Source organism: Rhincodon typus, chromosome 25 (assembly GCF_021869965.1).
Source record: "Rhincodon typus isolate 14 chromosome 25, sRhiTyp1.1, whole genome shotgun sequence".
NCBI classification, from domain to species: domain Eukaryota; kingdom Metazoa; phylum Chordata; class Chondrichthyes; order Orectolobiformes; family Rhincodontidae; genus Rhincodon; species Rhincodon typus.
The window spans coordinates 13050146-13058157 of record NC_063356.1 but is presented as its reverse complement, the minus strand read 5'-3'; positions in this window follow the sequence as shown (position 1 = coordinate 13058157).

Here is an 8012-nt window from a genome sequence, read left to right as displayed (position 1 = left end):
TGTTAAACTAACCAGGGTCTGTAATTCTCTGCTTTTCCTCTTTTGCCATTCTTAAAAAGCAGACTGACATGTGCATTCTTCCAAACCAGAAAGACAACTCCTGTATCTAGGAAACTCTGAAAGATTATTGTTAGGGCATATACAAGGTGCCCCCCTACTTCCTTTAACACCAATGGATGGAAACCATCAGGTCCTGGGGATTTGTCACAATTTAATTCCAGTAATTTCCTCATTAATGATGCTTTACTTGCATTAATTTTATTCAGTCCCTGCCCCCGAATCACTACTAATTTCCTTGTGACTTCTGGCAAGCTAGCCTCCTTTTCTACTGTAAATACTAAGGTAAAGTAATTATTCAACATATCTGCCATTTCCCCTAGTCACTGACAATATCCCCACTTTCAGTATTTAGTAGGCTAACATTGCTTCTGACCACCCACTTTCCTTTATCTAACTATAAAATTTCTTCATATTACTTTTGATGTACCTTGCAAGTTTCCTTTCATAATTCCTTTCAGTGGTTCTTTTTATTAGCTGCTTTGTGGCCCTTTGCTTGTATGCTCAGTGCTTTGTCCATTTTTGTAAGCCCTTTAATTTTAGTTTTATACCATTCCTTATCTTGCTAGATGTCCATGCCTGTTTTTTCAATGAAGTGGAGCTTTTCCCTCTCGGAATATAAACTCGTTTTGCTTCAATTGTGAAACCAGAAATTCTGTAACCATTTCTTTATGGTTTTATCTACTTGAATTCAGAGAGTCGGGGACTTGCGTTCCAACGCACTTCACAAGGAGAAATGGGAAAAGAACACACCAGACAGCTTAGGAATTAAGATACAGCTAGTGAGGTGATTGAAGGTTAATCAGGGACCAGAGGGTGGAGGTAGTGTTGGGATTTTTGAAAGGATTTCAGCTTAGATAAAGAAAAGTTCAGTTTCCACTGGGATGGGGTGGGGGAAGATGGGACAGAAGGCCTCCATCAATCACTGGATATAAGCTCGTGTGAACTGAAGAAACTTGGAAAGGCAGGATGCTTTGAGACCATAACAACATTTATTAACAACATTGAAATCAATGTAAGTGAGGGAAAGGGATTTAGTGTCAGAATTAATGCTAAACAGGATGCAGGTGGCTACATTTACTGCAGTAAGTCTAACTTATCACTAGGCATAATAAATGTGCCCAAAAATCATCCAGATACATCTGGTCCGTTTATCTCAGTGTAGGCAATTCCTCATGACTTTTTGACCATTGGCGCATTCAATGCGCATATTTTTATTCCATATTATTGCATTTTGCTACAATAATTCTGTGGAAGTCATTTACATCATGTAAACTTATGTCACAGAATTACAAAAACTTTGCCAAATTTATTTTCCTGTGTTTTTTCCATTACCACTATGTGAACTAAACAAATCGATTACATTTAAAGTACAGCATTAGTGCCAAGCATTGCCCTGAAGGAAGCGTATGTCAGTTTGCTCTGGAGTCACCTCAGGACCTGACTCATAGCTTAACCAACTACACTGTAGTGCCAATGAGAATAACAACATTGCAGTTTATTGTGCAAATTCAGAGAAAGACACAGTACTCAGTAATCTGAGGACACGGTAATTGAGGATGTTCTTATGAAAGGGTTACTTCTAATTGAGACAATAGCTCATCATTTACTAATGTAAGTTCATAATGAAATCGCCACCTTGGAATAGCTTAACGTGTCTGTGGATAACCTCTTTTAAGGTTCAATATATCCAGATGATTAATTGACAGACTAATTTGACATCCAAATCTAACCTTGCAATAAATGGTCAGATCTTTACATATCTGCTGCTAAATTCATTCTATTCTCCTTCACTCCTCAGCTGAGGAGGGCCCTTTCCACCACAGATAACTTGTGTGAACTCAGCCCTGTTAAAGAATACGCAAAAAAGAGATATGTCTCAGGTGACTTGCCCTCCAGCTGAATTTCCGGAGATGAACACAAGCCCACATCTTGCTGTTTTGAGTCACTATACACACAGACAAAATGATACACTTTCACTAACATCATGCATTAACAAACATATGTAAAATATATTGTGCAACAATTGTAAGGGCCCAAATTAGTGCATCAATTTAACAAAAATAAAATCGACAAATTCTGCCATATAAATAAAAGAACAAACTGCAGATGAAGTAGAGTCACAGGACTTGAAAAATTAACTCTGCTTTCTCTTCACAGATACTGGCAGATCTTCTGAGTTTCTCCAGCAATTTCGGTTGTTATAAATACAGCAGTACAAATTTTAAAAAAAACAGAATATTATGGAGAATAGAAATCTAAAACAAAAAAGAAAATGCAAGAAACAAACTCAACAGGCCAGACAAATGATGTGTAACCTCCTGAGCATGCTTTCCCTCAGCATTTTCCATTTTAATTTCAATGGTACAATTGTTTTCTTTCCCACTTCTGCTGCTGAAGATAGTGCCTCACGAGATGACACTTAACCAAGTATCCCTTATTGCGTCATTAGAATTGGAGTGCTGTTAGGACAAACCACCATTGAGTTAGAATCCTGTTTTCTATAATCTCCTGAAGCCTCACAAGTTTCATGATCGCTCCAAGCCACTCCTCAAAACCCAACCTCTGACTAAACATTTGGTTGCCAATCCCAAAATTTTTCATGGGTTCAGAGCCAAACCTTGTTTGAAAGCAGTCCTGTGAAGCACCTTGGGACATTTTTTCAACATTAAAGGTGCTACACAAATGCACATCTCAAGAGCTGTCGCACCACAAGAGAAATTTGAGCCCCAATCACATTCTTTCTTGATATCAGGGGGCCACAGACTTTCAAAAATTGGAACTGAACAAGAGTGGAGGGCTAAATTTTGGGTTCTTTTGCCGAGGAGAACTGACAGCAACTGTTCCACCTCTACCATTCCACCAGCTGAGATCAACTAATTGTGTAAACAAGAGCATGTTTCACAGCACACGCTCACTCAGTCACCAAGGCAATAAACCTGTGCTTTTGACAATGCAACTGAACCCTCAAACTTGAATATAACTGAGGCTACACGCAAAATCAAATGGTGAATTCTGCATTGGTCCAATGCAACTGGTTTATAACTGAGCTAAACCTACTGTCAGTTAAAAACACCTGTCTGTGGTTGATTGATTTGTGCACTTGACTGCAAGTGCATGGAGCCCTAGTTTGATTCAGCAGCCTAACTGTACTTTCCCATTAACAGTGCCAATAATCAACAAGTATTTCATAATGACTGCACCCTTTTACACAGGAGTGGTCATACAGGCGCACACATTAATTTTTCCTCTTCATGACAAAATATGTTATCTATTTTAAGAAAAACCCTGTATTTTCTCTCATTTGGCAGCTCCACAGTTGTTGGTTATGTGCCAGTATCTCAAACTAACTTCAGCCGTTCTTCAAAGGAGATTACACTGTGAAGTTGGAGGGTTCTTGTAGAACTGCAAAGCCAAGCTCAATATTAAGCCAATACAATTCTGTCACATTGCAAACAGTGATCACTGGACAGTGATGATGAGCAGCAACCATAATCGATTTTCCTCCTCATCAAGCAGAGAAAGAAATCAAGGACAACTGCACCTCTCATTTTATCTAGGCTACTGGCAAAATCAGCATGGACCGGAAACCTGGTTGCCCCAGTGATATGCTGCCTTTATCGACTGAAGCTACATTTCTCTGACGGAATGCAAAGAAAATCTATTCACTCCTTGCTACTATGCAATACTGCATACAATTAGCCTGACGTACTGCATCCCCAGATCACCTTGGGGACCGAGCGGATTTAATCTAACCTCATCATGCTTGATACAACATGCACTAAATTTTTCCAGATGATCATTGCATATTTAAAAATGAGGCAAAAAAAAACCAAGGTAAATTTCTTAGAAAGCTATTTGTAGAGGAATTGTGGGCAGGAATAAAGATACCAAAAAACAAAGAACAGTGATCACCATTGTGACACACAAAGGCCAGGATGGCCAGAGTAATGATAGAGTTGGTTATGTTACAGATTTTCAAAGGAACAGAATTCAAAACACATATCTTTAAAAGTGAGAGGATAAGTTGACAAGCTTTGAAAATACCATGGAGGGTCCTAAGTTTTATTAGCATGATCATAGAATGGGAAAACAGAATTGATTTTGAACCTATACAAATAATTCATCATACTAGAGTGGGACACTGTCTGCAATTTTGAGATTTTACTTCAGCAAGGATGCAGAACAGATTTATTCCTTGAGGTGAGATGTGGAAAAAAATAGTGGTGAAAGACAGGGAGGAACTCAAAACAATTACAATTGCCAGGGCAAGGGTACTGAGAAAATTATTAGAACTAAAAGCCGACAAATTCCCTGGTCCTGATGGACTTCATTCAAGAGTCTTAAAAGTGGCTGTTGAGATAAAAGATGCATTGATTTTAATATTCCAGAATTCCCTAGACTTTAAAAAAGATCCCATCAGATGGGAAATGCTGAATGTAACACCCCTAATTAAGAAAGGAGAAAGACAGTAAGAAACTACAGGAAAATGCTGGAATCTATTGTTAAGGAGGTTATAGCTGAAAATTTGAAAATTCTGAATGAATCAGGCAGAGTCAACATATTTTTGTGAAAGGGAAATCACGTTTGACTAATTTGTTAGAGGAAATAAATAAACAACGTGGATAAATGGAACGTCTGGATATAATTTCCAGAAGACATTTACAAGGCAGCACAAAGGCTACTATACAAGATAAGTACTCAAGGCATGGGAGTTAAGAAATTAGCTGGGATAGAAAATCGATTAACTAACAGGAAACAAAGAATAAGCATGAATAGTTTCCATTTCCAGGCTGGCAGGATCTGACAAGTGGAGTGCCACAGGGATTAGGCCTGGGGGAGCAACTATTTACAAATTTATATCAATTCAGGATGAAGGAACCAGATATCTGGGTGCTAAATTTGCTGATGGCACAAAAATAAGGGGAAACTAAGTCGTGAAGAAGACACAAGGGTTCTGCGGAGAGATATAGATTGATTTGGTCAGTGCGTGAACATTGGGCAAATGGAGTATTATGTGGGAAAACATGAACTTATCTACTTTGCCCAGAATATAAAAACAGCATATTATTTAAACACAGAGAGATTGCAGAATTCTAAGGGACAGAGGGATTGGGGTACCCAGATACATGAATTACAAAAGGTTTGTATGCAGGTACAGCAAGTGATTGGAATGTGGTTGGCGAATGAAATGTTGTCTTCTGCAAAGGGAATGGGATGTAAAATTGGGATGCTTTGCTACAATTGCACAGGGTGTTAGGGTCACAGTTTTTGCATCTTTAGGAAAGGACAGAAATGGACTTGAAGCAGTTCAGAGACAGCTGACGCAATGGATACCTGAAGTAATGGCATTACCGTATGAAGACAGGTGGGACAGGCTGGGTGTGCACCCATTGGCGTTTACAAAAATGAGAGGTAATCTTATTAAAACATTGAAAATCCTGAATGAATTTAACAGGGTGGATACTCAAAAGATGTTTCTTCTCGTGGGAGACACTGGAACTAGGGGCCACCTAATATAAACGGATCTACGACTGACAGGAAAAGAATTCTCACTTCTGAGTGTAGTGTCTCTTCGGAATTCTTTCTTCCAGAGAGTGCTAAGGTTGGGGATTGTTGAATATTTTTAAGGTAAAGTAGACTGATTCCTGACTAACAATGCAGTCAAAGGATATCTGAGTAGGCAGGGAAGTGGAGGTGAAACCACAATCAGATAAACCACACTATCATTAAACAGTGGTGCAGGCTCAAACAGACCAACTAGCCTACTCAGGTTCCTAATTTGTTTGTGTGGATATGCTATTACTTTAGTCTGATCACTGAAAAGAACATAAAAACAAGAGCTTGTTTTTTTTAAATTCAGAGGTTTGATAGAACAGAGAACTTATTGCCAACCAAATGTATTTTGTGAAACTAAAATATTAAATTCTTAGTTCAGTTTTGTAACAGCTAAGCAATGCCAGTGGAAATGGAAATTTCAGCCATTTACCACAAATCGACCTGTTCCTTCTAATCCAAAATTTTCCTCTTCTTTAGTCATGTGCTGTTCACAGTTCCCTCAAAATTCCCCAAGCTGTGCACAGCTCATTTCTGGCACTGTACAATCTCTTTAGCATGGACACAACAGCAGACATCTTAGAGCAGGGACAGCCAAACTGTTCCCTGCTGTGAATCCCATTTGAATGCCTCAGACTCTGCGTGAGGGAGTACAAGAGTTGTGTGAGGATGTTTTTTTTTGTAGCTATCAGGCCTCAAGAGAGGAGCCCATTTGGACACTCCCACTGACAAGAAGAAAGCACTTAAAAGGGGTATTAGAGCTGTCAGAATCAGTTCAAACACTACAGTAGCCATTGCTTTGAAGCTTGTGACCCCACTTTCAGCCCTATCTTAAAGAGATCTCTGCACATACAAGATCATAGAGTCATAGAGCTGTACGGCATGGAAACAAGACCCCATCGAACCAACTTGTCCATGCTGACCAGATATCCTCGATAAATCTAGTCCTGTTTGTCAGTATTTGGCCCATATCATTCTAAACCCCTCCTATTCATACATCCATCCAGATGCCTTTTAGATGTTGTAATCGTACCAGCCTCTAACACTTCCTCTGGCAGCTCATTGCTTCCATGCACCACCCTCTGCATGAAAATGTCCTTTTTAGATCTTTCCCCTCTCACCTTAAACTTATGCCCTCTAGTTTTGGACTCCTTTACTCTCGGAAAAAGACCTTGGCTATTCACCCTATCCGTGCCCCTTATGAACTTTGTTTAAAAGCAAAATACTGTGCATGTTGGAAATCTGCAATAAAAATGCTGCAGAAACTCAGCAAGGCTGTTCCCAAGTGTCACGCCAGACTCGAAATGTTACCCGTTTCTCTATCCACGGATGTTGCCAGACCTGCTGAGATCCTCCAGCATTTTTCTGTTTTTACTTACATGTTTTGTTTGTCATCTGCATGGCATATCTGGTAGATGCACGCACAGCTGGCCAGGCAGCAAACAGGGAATGTCAATGACACGGTGAAACTTTATAAATGGCACAGTTTGGTGATCAGTATTTTGGGACAGAAACAAAGTTACTATTTTCACCTCAATTGAAATTAAGTAAATTGTCTTTTGTGAAGGTTAGTTAAAAATTTTTCTTCACAATACATTAACTAGTCAGTATCTGAAAAAGTTAGGGAAAGAGGAAACATGATAGTTATAGAATTATGGAATGCCTCATCCCAGCATGTCTACGTCAGCTCTCTGCAAGAGCAACTCAGCCAATTGTACTGCTCTGTCCTTTCTTCATAGACCTCTAAACTTCTCTCATCTGGAGCTTATCCAATTCCCTTTTGAAAATGACAATTCAATCTTCCTCCAACAAATACTGAGGCAGCACATTCCAGCTGATGGGCACTCACTGCTTAAAAATGACTGTCTCCCATGCTGTGTTTTCCTTTTGTTAATCACCTTAAATCGGTGCCCTCTTGACCATTTTGCCAGTGGAAACAGTTTCTATCTACTGCTGTCCAGACACCTTGTGATTTTAAACACTTCTATCAAATCTCCCTTCCACCTACAGCAGCCAATCCCAGTTTATCCAATCCATGTAATTTAAGCCCCTCACACAAGGAATCATTCTGGTAACTTTTTTCTGCACTCTCTTAAAGCCTACACTTTCTTATGAAAATACAGTGCTTAGAATTACACACAATATCCCAATTAAGGCCAAAAATTTTTTAGTTTTATAAAAAGGTTCATCATAACTCCATATGTTCTGATGAAAGACTTGAAACATTAACCCTGCCCCTTCCTTCGTAAATGTCACCAGGCCCGTATATTTCTAGCATTTTCTACTTTTATTTCATCATCATAACCTTGCTTTCATACTTTGTGCCCATTCATAAAACCCAAGATCCAATCTGTCTTTTTAATCACTTTCTCAAGGCAGTCTGCCACCTTTAGTGATTT